This window comes from Capsicum annuum, chromosome 11 (genome assembly GCF_002878395.1).
Source record: "Capsicum annuum cultivar UCD-10X-F1 chromosome 11, UCD10Xv1.1, whole genome shotgun sequence".
Lineage (NCBI taxonomy): Eukaryota > Viridiplantae > Streptophyta > Magnoliopsida > Solanales > Solanaceae > Capsicum > Capsicum annuum.
The window spans coordinates 12,939,034-12,958,768 of record NC_061121.1 but is presented as its reverse complement, the minus strand read 5'-3'; the positions used below and the strand labels follow the sequence as shown (position 1 = coordinate 12,958,768).

General features: G+C 32.4%; 1 long non-coding RNA gene and 1 pseudogene across 1 annotated transcript; one reads left to right on the top strand and one right to left on the bottom strand.

Moving 5' to 3' along the window:
• Positions 1-261: 261 nt before the first annotated feature.
• On the bottom strand, positions 262-4,112 carry LOC107846721 (annotated as a pseudogene).
• Positions 4,113-15,385: 11,273 nt separating this feature from the next.
• Positions 15,386-17,123, top strand: LOC107847106. Its single transcript, XR_001667311.2, has 2 exons — positions 15,386-15,638; positions 16,914-17,123. It is a non-coding gene; the product is annotated as an uncharacterized LOC107847106 (long non-coding RNA).
• The last annotated feature ends 2,612 nt before the right edge of the window (positions 17,124-19,735 follow it).

Genomic DNA, 19,735 nt, shown 5'->3' with positions numbered 1-19,735 from the left:
CTAAAAGTACATTCTGAATCTATTGAAATCACTAAAATACTAATCCAGGGTCATCTTGATTGAAGGTTGACCATGATCAAGCTTAAATATATCAAAACTCAAAGACCTAAGTAATGACTTAAATCACTTCCGTACATCTTAAAAATTGGTACTACTTATCCTGTGAGTCATAATTCATGTACATAAACTACGGAGAGAGCTAAAATAGAGAAGATGAGAAATTTCACAAACAACTAGGAGGGTCGTTACATCAGATACCAATTAAACAACCGTTCGTCCGCGAATGACAACAAGTGACAAGGAGGGAAAATAGGAAAATACCTGAATCAACAAAAAATGTAGATACTTGCTATGCATGTCTGCTTCGATCTCCCATGTGGCCTTCTCAATAGGACGATTCTTCCACTGGACCTTCACAGATACAATCTCTTTAGTTCTCAATTTACGGATATCTCTAACATGAATTGCAATTAGTTCCTCTTCATAAGAGAGGTTTTCATCTAACAAGACCGAATCCCAATGAATTATGTAGTTACCATAACCATGAAACTTCTTTAGCATAGACACATGAAAGACAGGGTGAACTACCGATAAACTTGAAAGCAGTACCAATCTGTAGGAGACCGACCCCACACGCTGGAGAATCTTAAATGGCCCAATATATCTAGGACTGAGCTTACTAACTTCCCAAAATGCATGACACCCTTCATGGGTGAAACTTTGAGCAACACTTGCTCACCTTCGATAAAGTGCATATCTCTAACTTTTCGATCTGCATATTCAGTTTGCCTACTTTAAGCTGCTATAAGCTTCTCCTAGATGAACCTATGCTTCTCCAACGAGTCCCTCAATAGATCAGTACCCTATGGTCTTACCTCAAAAGCATCAAACCACCCAATGAGAGATCTACACCTTCTCCCATACAATGCCTTAGACGGTGTCATGTTGATACTCGAATGATAACTGTTATTATATGCAAACTCAGCCAAAGGTAGGAACTGATCCCAGCAACCTCCAAAATCCATCAGACATGCATGGAGCATATCTTCAACACCTGAATTATTCGCTCGGACTGTCCATCGGTCTGAGAGTGAAAAGTTGTACTAAGGTCCAACCTTGTACCCAAATCCTCATGCAACTTCTTCCAAAAGATAGAGCTAAATTGAGTACCCCTATCCAAAATAATAAAAATTAGGACCCCGTGCAATCGAACAATCTCCTTAAAATAAATCTTTGTCAATTTTTTTGCATTATTACTTACTGAACTGGAATGAAATGTGCAAATTTAATCAACCTATCCATAATAACCCATATAGAATCATACTTTCCCAAAGTCTTGGGAAGACTAACAACGAAATCCATAACTATCATTTCCCATTTTCATTCAGGGGTGGGCATCCGATGAAGAGTACCATAAGGATTCTGATGCTTGTACTTTATTTGCTGGAAACTCTGACATTTGGCAATAAAATCAACTATGTCACGCTTCATCATACCCCACTAGTAATACTGCCTTAAATCACGATACATCTTAGTCGCTCCAGGATGTATAGAATACTTCGAACAATGAGCCTCAGCTAGAATAGTAGGAATCAAGTCATCAACACGGGGTACACAGACCCCCCCTAATCCGCAAACCACCATCACCATTAAGAATGGCCTCATTGGACTCACTCTGCAAAACCTTATCATGAATCTTGCTCAACTTAGCATCCTCATATTGTTTAGCCTTGATTTGATCAAGAAATGTGGACCTTGCCTCATTGCTGGCTAGAATTCCTCCCCCCTCAGTCAACTCAAGTTGTTAGCTAGGGTCTAAATCTCTCTAGCCAACTAATGCCTGCTAGCATTCAAATAAGCCAAACTACCCATACTTGCTAACTTTCTGCTCAATGTATCAGCGACCACATTAGCCTTCCCTGGATGGTAGAGAATGGTGATATCATAATATTTAAGAAACTCCATCCATATATGCTGTCTCAAATTCAAATTCCTCTGCGTGAACACCTATTGTAAGCTGCGGTGATCAATGAACACTTTACAACGATCTCCATACAAGTAATGCCTCCATATCTTAAAAGCATAAAACACAGTAGCTAACTCTAAATCTTGAGTGGGATAATTCTTCTTATTGGGCTTCAATTACCTCGAAGCATAAGCAATAACATTCCTTTCCAGCATCAATATTACACCTAAACCAGAACGTGAGGCATCATAATAAATAATAAAATTCTTACCCTCTATCGGTAAGGCAAGAATATGAGCAGTAGTCAATAAGGTCTTGAGATTTTGAAAGCTCTCCTCACACTTATTAGACCAAATAAAAAGTACATCCTTCTGAGTCAACCGCATCATATGAGCAGCAATAGAGGCAAATCCTTTTACGAACCTGCGATAATAACTCGCTAACCCCACAAAGCTACGAACCTCTGACACTGAAGTAGGCCTAGCCCAATTCTTAACTGCTTTAATCTTCTGCGGATCTACCATTACTCCTTCCTTCAAAACCACATGGCCCAAAAAGGATTTAGAAGCCAACCAAAATTCACACTTAGAAAACTTCGCATAAAGTTTTTTCTCTTTTAAGAAACCCAAAACAATTCTTAAATAATTCTCATGTTCCTCTTTACTCTTAGAATAAACCAGAATATCACCAATAAAGACAATTACGAAAGAATTCAATTAGGGTTTAAATATCCCATTCATCAAACCCATAAAAGCAGTTGGGGAATTAGTCATCCCAAAAGACATCACAAGAAACTCATAGTGCCATATCTGGTTCAAAATGCAATCTTAGGAATATCGTCACGCCGAATCTTAAGCTGATGATACCCGAAACTCAAATCAATCTTAGAAAATATAGATGCACCCTGCAACTAGTCAAATAAATCATCGATACGGGGCAAAGGATACTTATTGCAGATTGTAACTTTGTTCAACTGCCTGTAGTCTATACATATACGAATAATATCATCCTTCTTCTTCACAAACAAGACAGGAGCACCCCATGGAGAGGCACTCAAATGGATAAAACCCTTACTCAACAAATCCTACAACTAAACCTTTAGCTCCCTCAACTCAGTCGGAGCCATCCTATAAGGAGGAATAGAAATAGTATGAGTACCGGGTTCTAGATTAATACATAAGTTAATGTTACAGTCTGGTGGCATACCAGGAAAATCTGCAGAAAAAAACTTTTGGAACTCACACACCATAGGAACTGACTAAATAGATAGAACCTATGCGAAGGTGTCCCGAAGATGTGCTAGAAAAGCCAAACAACTCTTACCAATTAACCTCTTTGCATGAAAAAAGGAAATAAGTTTTATTGGAGCAGGACTATAATCACCCTCCCACTTAAGTCTATCCATTTTCAGCATAGCTACAATAGTTATTTTAGCATGACAGTCCTATATAACATGATACGAAGATAACCAACTCATACCCAAAATTATATCAAAATCTACCATGTCTAGAATCACTAAATCTGCTCAAGTTTGATACCGAATAAATATAACAGAACAAGAATGATAAAGCCTATCTACAATAACAGAATCACCAACAAGAGTAGACACATGAATTGAAAAGTCAAGTAAATCATACACCATGTCCAATCCCATAGAAAAATTAGCAGATACACATAAAAAAGTAGAGTCAGGATCAAATAATACAGTATCTATCCGGTCACAAACAAGAATAGTACCTATAATAATAGCATCTGATGCCTTTGTCTCAGGCCTGCTTGGAAAGGCATAGATATGGTCCCTACCACCAGTCTAAATATCACCACTGCCAAGATGAGAACCACCTTGATAGGGCTGATTACTACCCCCACCTGCCCGATAATCACTACGACCACCCTATGGACGACCTCTACCATTACCACCACCTCCCCTACCTGTTGAAACTAGAGTTCTAGGAGCCTATTGCTGGCTAGGCTGACCATACTGCCTCACATTAGGACAAAACCTCCTGATTTGACCAACTCCGCCACACTTATAACATATACGATCCAAGTTAGGTCGTTGAGCTGACAAAGATAAAGCGAGGTAACCACCAAATTCTGAAAATGGCTGGCTAGCTTTTGACGGACCACCAACAAACACCTGCATCACTGACTAAATGGGGCGGGCAGGGTATCCCTGTGAACTCTGACCCCTAGAATAAGAACCTCTGAAACTACCTCTTCTGCGGACCTTTTTTTCTGATGACTTAGCATAACCCTCTTGCCTTACGCCATCCACCATTTTGAGAAAATCAACCATCTCCTAGAATGGCCTACCTGAAGATGTCATCTGAAGAGCAGAAATCTGGAGACTTGTATTTAAATCCTTTACAAAAAAATGAAACCTCTCCTCCCCAGTTTTCAGCAAATGAGATGCATACCGAGATAATGAATGGAATTTAGCCTCATAGGCCACAAATGACATATTCCCCTGCTTAAGATTAGTGAACTCGTCTCTTTTTTATATCTCTCAAAGTATGAGGCACGTACTTCTCTAGAAAAAATGAGTAAAATTGAGTCCAGGTCGATGGAGGCAAACCTACATCCCTACACTCTACATAAGCTCTTCACCACATCTTGGCATCCCCATGAATTTGAAAAGTAACTAGTTCTATACTATACCTCTTAATCGCACCCATTTTGTGAAGTCTCTCATGATAGTCAATGATAAACTCATATGTATCCTCAGACTCGGTGACATAAAAAATAGGAGGTTTCATCTTGATGAACTTACAAAATAAATCATGCTCATCTCCAGTCATCATCGGACCCACTACCTATCTCAAAAAATCATCTGATTCTGTCATTTTTTTCATCTGAGGAGTTACAACAGCAGCATGCTGCAACCCTGGATGCTGAACTGCAGGTGCTGCGGGTATGGTCCCGATTCCTGCCAACCTACTCAAAAAGCTAATAACCTGCTGAATCACACCATAAGAAATCTAAATCGGAGCTGCACTTTCCTAAACTAGTGCAACCCCATCATGAATCGGTATCCTCTTATTCTATACTGGCATCGCTCCATCCTCTTCCATTCCAGGCATATCCTTATACGAAGGAGGAGATACTGGTCTCTCTCTAGCTGGTCTCGCAGGTGCAACTCTCCTTTCTTTTTCTCATTCTCCTCTTGCCTATCCTCTACCCCGAACTACAGCCTCAGCAGCCGGTTTAGGCACCTCAACTCCTGATCTATTTTTTGTGTTCGTACCATCTGGGAGAATAAGAGTGAAAGAAGTCAGATACCAATTAAAATTGCTATATACTAATTGAAATCAAGTAAGAGCACGTAAGAAAGAAGAATTTGAATTTTCCTAGTATCGTATAGCCTCTCAAAGAAAAGTACAAATATCTACGTACCGTTCCGCAAGACTCTACTAGACATGTTCTTGTACGATGAGAACGACGAACCTAGGGATCTGATACCAACTTTATCATGACCCAAATGGTCATAAGTGGCACCCACACTAATCTTCCTGTGAAAGAACCATCTGAATCGAACCATTACCCAATCACTTAGTCAATATTAAAATGATATTATTATAAAACCAATGAATAACAATAATTCAGAGCTAATCATTAGCAAGGCATAAATCAAACAAAGTACCTTTAAAATTCCCGAGACCCAAAAGTCATCGTACAAGAACTTCTAAATAGAGATCACGTCTAAAAGAGATATTAAAAAATAAAGTAAATAAAGAATGTTTCATTGCTCAAAAGATGGACAAGAACAAATAGGATGACCCATGGTAGTCTGGAGATGGAGTGCTCACCCTTGGATCAAGATCTGCCATCAAACTCTAGAGGTGAGGTCGTGTTTGAGCCATTGGAACACTTTTTGGACTCAACAAAAGAAGAATACAGGGTAGTATCAGTACAAACCACTATGTACCGGCAGGGATCATAGGCCAACTCAATTTAATAGCATGTACACAACATAAATCAAATAAAAAGTAGACAGCCATCGTCACATAACACATATTCAATGAATCAATAATACAACAATAACAGGTCAAACAGTGCTAACAAACAAGCCATATAACTATCAAGAGTATCAACCATACTGCAAACATCCATAAAATCAATTACAATGCCATAAATAACAACCACATCCTTCTAAAACTCACAATTAGAACACCATCAGCTCATTATCTCCTTAATAACCCGTACAACCTCTCAAATTTAACACAAATATATACACATATGCTATGAGACTTATTTTTGCCCAAATAGTCATGACCTGCAGGGAACGGTCTATATTCATGTACCGTACCAGAGTGGTACCTGATCCTCAATAACAAGTAATATTAATATCATATTCGTACTGACGTGGTACCCGATCCTCCATAAACAAATAACATCACTATTATATTCATATCGGCATGGTACCCGATCCTCTATAAATAAGTAATATCAATATACATATCTGTACTGACGTGGTATCCAATCCTCTATAAACAAGTAATATCAATATACATATTTATACTGGCGTGGTACCTGATCCTCCATAAATAAGTAATATCAATATCATATTCGTACTGGCGTGGTACCCGATCCTCCATAACGATATTAGGTATGTTTTATCAAATTCACGCTACATCTCAAGATATAATACGATGTACTAAATTTACAAGTACTCTTAAAGTCATAAGACAATTCCATCAAGTAAATTTTCAATAATTATTTTACACTTAAAGTCATAAGACAATTCCATCAAGTAAATTTTCAAGAGAAAATACATAAAAACCCCCCTAATTTTGTTCGAGTTTTTCAAAAAGACACCTAAACTATAATTTTGACCTATTGCCCCACGAATCTTACTAAATCATTGCAAATACACCATTTTTCTCTGAATTCCAGTCACAAGATAGAGAGTGTAATCACACACCAATTACAGCTTGCCGCGTGTTAAATATTTATTTTTTTATTTTTATTTTTATTTTTCTTATTTTATTAACTCTATTTTTTTATCTTCTCCTCCATTTTTATCTTCATCATCTTTCCACAATATACTATGCACACACAGAATACTCATCACGGAGCTTTAATGCACCGGGATGCTGATTTGTTTTTATTACTTTCAAGTTTGTGAATTCAGTGCAAAGATTGAACTTTTTATATTATTCGTCTCTTGTTTTTGTGGGTTTGGACTCTTATTTGTGATACTGGATATTTTCATCTCTATATTTGTTAATTCAGTGTAAAGAATGGATATTTCTTGTTAGTCTTCTCTTATGTTTGAGGATTTTTTGTCTAATTTGTGATATCTACCAATAACTCTGAAATCCGTCTCTGTGAATTCAGTATCTTGGGTTTGCATTTTGATATTTGTGAACCCTTCATCGTCATTGTGATCATTACAAATTCAGTGCATAAAATAATTGATTTTTGATTCTTGATTCTCTTTATGTTGGGATTTTTCATGAATGTGATACCCTTTACCCAGTTATCTTATTCTTTCTTCTCTTGTTTTGAGTGAGTCCGTGTTCCGACTTCTGAGGGTGATACTCTATTGTTTTGAAGAAATAAAGAACAAAATCGAGTGACACCATTAATGGAGATTAATGGAGAAGAAGAAGAAGAAGAAGAAGGAAGAAGAAAAAACAAATGAAAAAGATGGAAAATGAAGAAAAAAAAACTAAAATACAAAATTTTAAAAGTGGTTCCTTTTTATTACACGTGGCACATTTTAATTTGTTGGTTCAATATTTTTTTTCCATTCATTTTGCTTCGGGTGTGTGTCTACATGCAGAGTCAAATTTTTAGTCAAAATAGTTCATTCACAATGATTTAAGTAAGATTCGTGGGGTAATAGATCGAAAGTATAGTTTAGGTGTCTTTTTGAAAAAGTCGGATAAGATCAGAGACATCTTGTAATATCCCTTTTAGAAAAAAAAAAAAAAGAAATTACTTGAGTTAGAAAAAAAAAGGATGAATCTCAAAAATAGACTCAAATTGGAGTGACTATTAAATTTTAGCCTCAAATAAAAAAGTTTTCTTAAAATAACCTTTACCTATTCACTAATATTTTTTGGGGCAAAATTGCCCCTGATCAATGAAGTAATTACATAAGTGATCCTCATAATAGATAACAACTCCATATTTATATTTTTCAACTTTTATTTTTTTTCTCTTTTTAATTTTACTTTGATTTTTCTTTTTTCTTTTCTCTTTTTGTTTTTAATTTTTTATCAACCCTTACTTTTTTCCCTTTTTCCTCTCAACTTCTTTCTTTTTTTCTTTTTATTTTATATTTTTTTTCTTTCCTCTTTTTTTTTTTTGATCTTTTTAGTTTTTCTTAACCCTTATTTTTTTTCTTTACACCTTTCAACGTCTACTTCTATATATATAAAAAATCTTTGATTTTTTCTTTTTAAATTTTTCTCGACCTTTATTTTTATTTAATTTTTTTATCAACCTTTATTTTTTCCTATTTTCTCTCAACTTCTACATTTTCTTTGATTTTTATTTTTTTAATATTTTTCTTCTTTTTCTGTAATTTTTATTATTTTTGTTCTTTTCTTCAATTTCTTTCATTCAAGTTACATCTCATGAGCAAGAGTTGACACTCTCACATTATAAAGGCAAGACGTACGACTTTCGAACAATAAGCTATGTTTCATGGACAAGAGTTGACACTACTATATTGTAGAGACAAGACTTATGACTTTCAAACAACAAGTTATGTTTCATGAGCAAGAGTCGGAGTAAATTTCCTAGATGGTCACCCACGTTTGGAAAATTGCCTACAAATATCATTTTTGTTTCATTTAGGATAAGAATATCACCCAACTCTTTCTATTTTCCTTAAAATATACTTAACATCTCAAAAACCTTCTCTCTTATTAAACTTATTAAACTTATTTAACTAAAGTTTATACTAATTCTTTCTTTTAAAAAAATTACACATGATATACTAATCATTGAAGATTAATTTAATTGCATAAAAAACTTGAATTATTTTATTTGATATGTACTTTTCAAAGTTTCTTTATTTACTTATTTATTTCACTACTTAATAATATTTAAAACTCAAGTACTTATAAAAATTGATACTCATTTAATTATTTTGTTATTTATTTTATATATTAAAGATTCTTAAAATGTAAAAGAAATAAAAACGACGGATTTCATATTTTAAGCATTAAATTTGTTATTTATATGAAGATAAAAGAATAAAATCCACTTTTTTGGATTATACAAAAGAATTTTTGGATTAATATAATTCAAAGATATCATATTGCCTTCAAATATAGAGTAATCAAGAATAAAATAATATAATTTGTTATTTAAAAGAATTGATGGCAAATCTACGGTATTTTTTATTGCCAAAAAAAATTCAATAAGAAAATTTTAATATGTATTATTACCTAAAAAATTTATTTTGGGCATAGATTACTTGTAACTTTTTATGCAAGATAATTTTTGATAAATATATAGTGAATAGATTTATTTTTTTTTCTTGCAGATTTTTGACAAGTAATTGCCCATAAATAAATCAAGTAAATTTGTAAAATAAGACATAAAAATTTAGAAAAAAAATTATTATTTTTAATTTAGTTTCTTTATCTTTTTTGTGATCATTATATTTATATTTTATTTTATTATACAATTAAACACTAATTTATATCCGTACTTCATTCTAAATCCATCAAAAGCAAAGAATAATTGATTGAGTAATATTTTAAAAAGCCACTTATCGGATTACTAAAGAAGGTATCATTTTTTGATATTTCTTAAAAAAAATTAATTTGTTTCAAGACTACATAATTTTTCTTTCATTCAAAAAAGGAGATTTAATTCTTTTATTCTCATATAAATAACAAACTTAATGTCTAAAATATGAAATCCATCGTTTTATTTCTTTTACATTCTAAGAATTTTTAGTATATAAAATAAACGACAAAAAAAAATTATTGTATCAATTAGTATAAGTACTTGTACTTTAAAACTATTATTAAGGAGTGAAATAAATAAGTAAATAAAAAAAACTTTGAAGATTACATATCAAATAAAATAACCCAAGCTTTAGTGTAATTAAATTAATCTTCAATGATTAATATATCATGTATATTTTTTTTTAAAAAAAATGAGGATAAAACTTTAGTTAAATAAGTTTGATAAGTTATACATTTATAAAAAAAAAAAACAAAATAATGACATGGCATTCTAAGTAGGAGAGAGAAAGATTTTGAGGTGTTAAGTATATTTTAAGGGAAAAAAAAAGTTGGATGGTATTCTTATCCTAAATAAAATAAAAGTGATATTTGTAGGCAATTTTTCAAACATAGGTGACCATTCAGGGAATTTACTCCAAGAGTCGATACTACCGCATTGTATTTTGATTTATGAGATGTTTTATAACTCTTACATCAGAGGAAAGACTTAGCTCAGGGGCTTTCAAACAGCAAATTATACTCCACGGGCAAGAGTTGACTCTACCACGTTATGTTTTCATTTATGAGATGTTCTATAACTATTGCCTTAGAGGCAAGACTTAGCTCAAGGACTTTCAAATAACAAGTTATGTTTCATGGACAAGAGTAGACACTACCACATTGTATTTTGATTTATGAGATGTTCTACAACTATTGCCTTAGAGGCAAGACTTAGCTTAGGGACTTTCAAACAACAAATTATGCACAACGGGCAAGAGTTGACTCTACCACAATTGTTTTCATTTACGAAATGTTCTACAACTATTGTCTTAGAGGCAAAACTTAGCTCAAGGACTTTCAAGCAACAAATTATGCCCCACGGGCAAGAGTTGACTCTACCACTTTATATTTTCATTTATGAGATGTTCTACAACTATTGCCTTAGAGGCAAGACTTAGCTCAAGGACTTTCAAACAACAAATTATGTCCCACGAGCAAGAGTTGACTCTACCATATTATATTTTCATTTATAAGATGTTCTACAACTCTTGACTTAGAGGCAAGACTTGACTCAAGAACTTTCAAACTATAAATTATGCTCCACGGGTAAGAGTTAACTCTACCACGTTATATTTTCATTTATGAGATGTTCTACAACTGTTGCCTTAGAGATAAGACTTGGCTCAAGGACTTTCAAACTATAAATTATGCCCCACGGGCAAGAGTTGACTTTACCACATTATAATTTCATTTATGAGATGTCCTAAAACTATTGACATAGAAGCAAGACATAATTAGCTCAATGACTTTCAAACTACAAATTATGTCCCACGGGCAAGAGTTGACTCTACCACGTTATGTTTTCATTTATGGGATGTTCTACAACTATTGCCTTAGAGGCAAAACTTAGCTCAAGGACTTTCAAACTACAAATTATGCCCCACGGGCAAGAGTTGACACTATCACGTCATGTTTTCATTTATGAGATGTTCTACAACTCTTGCCTTAGAGGCAAGACTTAATTAGCTCAAAGACTTTCAAACTACAAATTATGCCCCATGGGCAAAAGTTGAATCTACCATGTTATGTTTTTATTTATGAGATGTTCTACAACTATTTCCTTAGAGGCAAGACTTAGCTCAAGGACTTTCAAACTACAAATTATGTCCCACGGGCAAGGGTTGACATTACCACGTTATGTTTTCATTTATGAGATATTCTACAACTCTTGCATTAGAGGCAAGACTTAATTAGCTCAAAGACTTTAAAACTACAAATTATGCCTCTTGGGCAAAAGCTGACTCTACCATATTATGTTTTCATTTATGAGATGTTCTACAACAATTTTCTTAGAGGCAAGACTTAGATCAAGGACTTTTAAACTACAAATTATGCCCTACGGGCAAGAGTTGACACTACCACGTTATGTTTCATTTATGAGATTTTCTATAACTCTTGCCTTAGAGGCATGTCTTAATTAGCCCAAAGACTTTCAAACTACAAATTATACCCCATGGGCAAAAGTTGACTCTACCATGCTATGTTTTTCTTTATGAGATGTTCTACAACTATTTTCTTAGAGGAAAGACTTAGCTCAAGAACTTTCAAACTACAAATTATGCCCCACGGCCAAGAGTCGACTTTACCACGTTATGTTTTGGTTTATGAGATATCCTATAACTATTGCCTTAAAGGGAAGACTTAATTAGCTCAAGGACTTTTAAACTACAAATTATGCCCCATAGGCAGAAGTTAACTTGACCATGTTATGTTTTTATTTATGAGATGTTCTACAACTATTACCTTAGAGGCAAGACTTAACTCAAGGACTTTCAAACTACAAATTATGACCCACGAGCAAGAGTCGACACTATTTATGAGATGTTCTACAACTATTTCCTTAGAGGTAAGATTTAGCTCAAGGACTTTCAAACTACAAACTATGGCCCACGGGAAAGAGTTGACACTACCACGTTATGTTCTCATTATGAAATATTCTACAACTCTTGGCTTAGAGGCAAGACTTAGATAGCTCAAACACTTTTAAACTACAAATTATGCCCTATGGGCAAAAGTTAACTCTATCATGTTATGTTTTCATTTATGAGATGTTTTACAACTATTACCTTAGAGGCAAGACTTAGCTCAAGGACTTTCAAACTACAAATTATGCCCCACAGGCAAAAGTTGACACCACCACGTTATGTTTTTATTTATGAGATTTTCTATAACTCTTGCCTTAGAGGCATGACTTAATTAGCTCAAAGACTTTCAAACTACAAATTATGCCCCATGGGCAAAAGTTGACTCTACCATGCTATGTTTTTATTTATGAGATGTTCTACAACTATTTTCTTAGAGGCAAGACTTAGCTCAAGAACTTTCAAACTACAAATTATGCCCAATGGGCAAGAGTCGACTTTACCACGTTATGTTTTGATTTTGATATATCCTACAACTATTGTCTTAGAGGCAAGATTTAACTATCTCAAAGACTTTCAAACTACAAATTATGCCCCATGGGCAGAAGTTGACTCTACCATGTTATGTTTTCATTTATAAGATATTCTACAACTATTGCCTTAGAGGCAAGACTTAACTCAAGGACTTTCAAACTACAAATTATGCCCTACAGGCAAGAGTCGACACTATTTATGAAATGTTCTACAACTATTTCTTTAGAGGCAAGACTTGGCTCAAGGACTTTCAAACTACAAATTATGTCCCACGGGCAAGAGTTGACACTACCACGTTATGTTTTCATTTTTGAAATGTTCTACAACTCTTGCCTTAGAGGAAAGACTTAATTAGCTCAAAGACTTTCAAACTACAAATTATGCCCTATGGGCAAAAGTTGACTCTATCATATTTTGTTTTCAATTATGAAATGTTCTACAACTATTGCCTTAGAGGCAAGACTTAGCTCAAGGACTTTCAAACTATAAATTATGCCCCACAGGCAAGAGTTGACACTACCACGTTATGTTTTCATTTATGAGATGTTCTACAACTCTTGCCTTAGAGGCAAGACTAATTAGCTCAAAGACTTTCAAACTATAAATTATGCCCCATGGCCAAAAATTGACTCTACCATGTTATGTTTTCATTTATGAGATGTTCTACAACTATTGCGTTAGAGGCAAAACGTAACTCAAGGACTTTCAAACTACAAATTATGTCCCACGAGCAAAAGTTGACACTACCATGTTATGTCTTTCATTTATGAGATGTTCTACAACTCTTGCCTTAGAGGCAAGACTTAGCTCAAAGACTTTCAAACTACTAATTATGCCCCACAGACAAGAGTTGACACTACCACATTATTTCTTTATTTATGGGATGTTCTACAACTCTTGCCTAGAGGCAAGACTTAGCTCACGGACTTTTAAATAATAAATTATGCCCCACGGACAAGAGTTGACACTACTACATTATGCCTTTATTTATGAGATATTCTACCACTCTCTCCTTAGAGACACGACTTATCTCAAGAATTTTTAAAGAACTTCGTAACAACAATTCATGCCCTTAAATTTGCTTTGATAGCAAAAAAAAGAAGATACCTTTGCGGATTATCCAATTTTTTATTTATTAGCAAAATATAATAGAAGTTGAAAAAAAAATGATCAAACAAAATAGAGAAATAAAAAAAGATTGCGCAAAAATTAAAAAAAATAATAAAGATCAAGAAAAAAGCGAAGAATTATAAAAATTGAGAAAAATAAAAATGAGAGAAAAAATAAAAATAAAGTTTGAGAAAATGAGGGAAAAAATAAAACTTAAAAAAGAAAAAAGCGATCAAACAAAATAGAAAAATAAAAAAAAATGTGAGAAAAAAAAAAGGCAAGATAAAAATAAAAATTAAGAAAAAAAATAAATAATTAAAAAAATTGAGAAAATAAAAAAATGAGAGAAAAAATAAAAATAAAGTTTGAGAAAAATGAGGAAAAAAAAAAGAGCTGATAAAAACCAAAAATAAAAGAAAAATAAAGGTTAAAGGAAAATGAATTAAAAAAAAAAAAGATAATGCTTGAGAAAAAAATAAAAAATAAAGGTTGAAACAAATGAATTAAAACATGAAAATAAAATTAAAGAAAAAAATAAAATGTGAAAATAATAAAAAATTGAATAATAAAATTTTAAAAAAATAAAAAAGTGAAATAATAAAATTAAAGGCAAAAATAAAAAGTGAAAATAATAAAAAATAAAATTTTAAAGATAAATAAGTATGGAAAGTTAAAAAAAATATATTTGAGGTGTAGAGGGACAAAATGGTACTTGTACTATACTTAAAAAGTAAGGAAGATTATTCTTTAAAGACATTTCTTATTGGGGTCAAATATTTAAAGCCACCTATAATTGGGTGTCCAAAATGATACTAAATTAATTGATATTTTCATTATTCTAATGATTATTTTCAAACTAAAATTTGACTGATAAGTAGTTGGGTGTTCCATCTTTGTTTCATTATTATAAAGGGAAAAAAAACATAAAACATATATAATATAAATTTCAACGAAAAAAATGATTTCTTTTACTACCTTCCTATTTTTTTAATTTTAGTTTGGCAACTAAAATATTGTATTGATCACGAAAGAGTTAGTTGCAAAACCTAAGATATAAAAATTGAAAATAATAAAAAATAGAATAATAAATTTAAAGGAGAAAAATAAAATCTAAAAAAAAAAAGTAGCATAATAAAAAAGTAAAGGAAAAATAAAAAAGTGAAAATAATAAAAAATAAAATTTAAGATATAAAAGAGTATGAAAAGTTTAAAAATATATTTGAGGTGTAGAGGGCAAAATGGTATTTTTCGTATATTAAAAGGTAAGGTTATTCTTTAAAATCATTCTTATTTGAGCTCAAATATCTAAAATCACCCATATTTAGATATATGACATACAATTAAAAAAAAAAAAAAAAATTGGGCCAAGCCCATCCTCCAATTGAAAAAGGGGAAAGAATGGGCAAAGCCCATAAGTACAGCCTAAACCAATTAAGAAAAGGATTGATTTCAATCCTTTCTTTACGTAGTAAGCAAAATCAAAATAGGATTGGGAGATATTGGGGCTCCAACGTGCAGCAATCACCAAGAGGAAAAAAAAAATTATATAGGACCTTTGGGTTAGAAAACGCAGAAGCAGTGCGTCAAAACTGAAAAAAAAAAAAAAAAACAGCTTATCTTTTGTAGAAGAAAAATTAAGGAAAGAAGAAGAAGAAAAAGTTAGTTTGTTTGGATATTTTTATCGGGTTTAAGGTATATCTTTTCCTACATCTTTATCATGATTTTTGGTCTAGATAAATTATTTTGGGTACTAAAATTTACTTGCTAACAGTGGCGGATTTACATGCATACAATGGGTTCATCTGAACCCTTTTCGTCGGAAAGTTTTATTATTTTTTTATGATAATTTTTTTTTTTTATGTATAAATAGTAAAGGCTGACCCCTTCGATTAGTTCGTATATGTACTACTGAACTCCCTCACTGAAAATCCTGGATCCGCCCCTACTTACTAAAGACAAGAAATATGCATATTAAGGTGTGATTTTGGGCATGAAGTTTGAGAAATTAAAGGCTATCATGAAACTTTGAGGGTTGGGTAGTTTAATTTTATCATGAATTAGCCAAAAATAAGAGATTTAACACGAGAAAGGATATGATGTGATTATAGGGTTGATCCAAGAAAGTGATACGAATCATTCGGGGTGACAATTTGATATTTCGACAAGAGTACTATGAGTAATAATCTTACCAATTTGTGTTTGTTAACTTGCATATTTATACTTGATTTTGATGAAATAATGAGTTACGAAATGCTTTGATAATTTTGGTGAATAAAGAGTTACGAAATGCTTTGAAATTGCATGTGGGAAAGTCCTTTACTTAATATGATATTGAAATGGTTATTTAGGATATGATATGATATTATTACGGTGAATATTTTTACTTACATGAGGAATATGTATTTTTGACATGTGTTTTATTCAAGTTTACAAGTAACACGATTAGATATGAATTTTAAATGCTATGTACTATTCTGAAAATGCTTTTATATGAATATCTATTATTTACAAAGAAAGTATAAATGAGAGTAGACCTTGATTTGAATTCTGTAGCTAACGGCGCGATCGTTAGACCTGGTGCACCTTGTATTTACTGATGACTGTTACAGCCCTCGCTAGTGGGAAGGTAGAACTAGCATACTGATACTGATATGATATTTGACTCCTTTATGAGGGGTACACTGTTATGGGTTATTCTTGATGAAGAAGGATGTCACACTGATTACATGATTTATTCTTGGAAACCTCCCAATATGTATTATTTGATATGATATAACGCTTATTGAGTTTATGACTGAACTGTTGGTTCACTTTGCTTATATGAAATAAATGATATTGTTTATTGTTACTATTTTCTGAAAGAGCATTTATTTCATGATGCTTTATGACTTGTCTCCATTTAAACGGTTGTGGTTAAGTGTTATTACTCACCGAGCTAGCGTTTCACTCCTCGCTAATATTTTTCAGACAAAGCAGGTGACGGTGAGGATCGCGTTGGCTAGAGGATCCGAGTAGCATATTCCTGGTGAGCCCCACAATTGTTCACGTGGGTTGTAGTTTATTTATTCGTTATGTTTCTTTTTCTTGAAAACTCTTAGTTTGCTCCATAGTTATGTCTTTAAAGTTTTGAATATTCTTTCATTATTTTGGATTTGTGGAATATTAGATTTTCTCTCATCTTTGAAGATGATTTTCGTATTGTTAGTTGGTGGTGGCGGTGAATTATTGATGATCTATGGTGAATTGTGTTGGTGTTTGTGTGGTGGTTGTGATGTTGGGTTGTTTTGTTGTTGAATTGAGATAGAAAATTTTCTTGTTGGGCCTTAAAACAGGAGAAATTTTGCTCGATTTTCTATAGAATTCTGATGAGGCTTGCTTTGGAGTTCTAAACTCCTTAGCGCCGGTCATGATCTTATTCTATGTCGTGACATATCTTTATATATTTACTTAATTTTCAATTATTATTTATACACATCTCAACAATCTAAATATCATCAAATTCAAGCATGTTCGAATATCAATCAACAAGTATCCAATTAGGAGCATTCACACAATTAAATCGAGTCTAAACTTCAATTAAACTGTAACCTACCTCAACCAAAGAATCTGAATGCAAGCTACTTTGTAAGGGCATTGCCCTTCCGTAAAGCTTCCAAGTGTTTCAAATATGTACAAATATATAATATTCATAAAAGTACGATTTAATGACACCCATTTATAAATTTCTACTCTAAAAATCTCAATTTCTTTAATCCCAAATTATGGAGCAAATTATAAAAAATGAACGATTATATACTATACTGTAACTCAATTGTCTTCATAATAACATAACATCTACTATCTTTTTATAGGATGCCAATGATTGACTTTTTCATGATTTTTGCCTAACTTTTTCACTGCACGTACACGTGCACTACCATGTCCCTTTGATAGAATTATTTGGTGCTTTTACTGTGACTAATCAATTGTTCACTACAACACCACAAGGACACGTTACTGCCATCTATTTCAACTATAATCACCCATCTTTGTTTTTATCTTAACTCAATTTGCACGAAATTAAAAATTCTCAAATGGAACCTAAGATTTTATCCCATTATAAGTATACTATTATATTTAAATTAAACACAAGCATGCTACTATTTATATAAATTAAATTAATTGTACCTGAAGCTATACTGCAACAGAGGTACCCATTTTCAAAGTGTCATGGTGAAACCAATTTCGTGCGCCTCTCCTTCTATCTTTCTGATTTTATTGTTAGTGTAAATGGTAAATCCTACCCATTTAAAAATTATTTTTATTTTGACCTTATAAGTAAGTAAATTATTGATTTTGATTCATTAAATTAATAATTATGCACTAATTATCTAAAAATAGGTCAAACTTTTAATAAATTCTCGTAATTTATTCGAAACCTCGTAAAAATAATTCAAATATGTAACTAAAAGTACATTCTAATCTATTGAAATTACTAAAATACCAATCTAGGGTCATCTTAATCGAAGATTGACCATGATCAAGCTTAAATATATTAAAACTCAAGGACCTAAATAATGACTTAAATTCACTTTCATACATCTAAAAAATTAATACTACTTATCCCGTGAGTCATAATTCATGTACATAAACTATTGGGAGAGCTAAAATAGGGAAGATGTGAAAATTTCACAAACGATCGAGAGGGTCGTTACATTAGTGTTTTCCCATATTTTCAAAAATGCTTTTAAGTATATTTTTCTCAAAAGTGTTTTTTTAAAGTGCTTTTGACAATAAACTACTTTCTTTAGCTTATGAAAAATTGCTTTTTTTTAACTCCCCAGAAGCACTTATTTTCTTTCATAAGCTTGGATAAATACCTCAATTTTTAAAATAAGCATTTTTGAAAAAAATAAATTAAACACATTTAGAAAAAAAAAAAAAAAAAGCTTGGCCAAACAGACTAATCCTCTTCGTCTAAGGACCCATTTCTAATACACTATATATCAATGTGTTCATATTTCTAAAACATGAGCAACATTAATCTTAAAACTTTAATTAGTTAGCAATCATGGTGACAATTGCATAACATCTTTCGAATTTTTTGCTTATTGCCTTATACTCTTCTTCAATATCTCCCTAATTACTTTTACTGGCAATTAGTTCGTTGAAGTAAGAATACAGTATTTGGTCATTATAATTTGCTACCCTAAAACTTTGATTACAAATTCATCTTTTTCAAATCACTAGTCACTGATTTAAGGGCAAATAGTTCCCATAGAAAAGGATAATAAATAAAAATATCTCTCCTTTCCTTTAACCCTAATTTTTTTTAAAGAAAAAGTTGGCTTTGGTCACGCACCGATGTAGCATGAGGAGTGGAAAGGAATTTATCCGACCTCTTTGCGGCCACAAAAATTATATCGTGTATATAAGATCAACTTTTCTAGACATCTTTGTTTTTTAAATTTTTATATAGTATTCTTTTAATAAAAATATCCTACTGATCATCTCTTGTACAATTAAACAAAAAGAAGGATTTATGTAAAATAAATACAGAAAATGAAAGATGGACACAACCATATGTTATATTATTAAGCTATCATTTGGTTTCAAAACCATGACATCAAAACCAAGTATAACAATTAAATATAAGTTCTAATTTAATTAACAATCATGGTAACAATTGCATAAACGTTCTGCACTTCCAGGCAATATCTCACAAATTGGACTTGGATGTTTGTTCTGGAAATTGCCATAACATCTACTTTGACAACATTCTTGGTCACACTCTGTGCCACAAGCCCCCA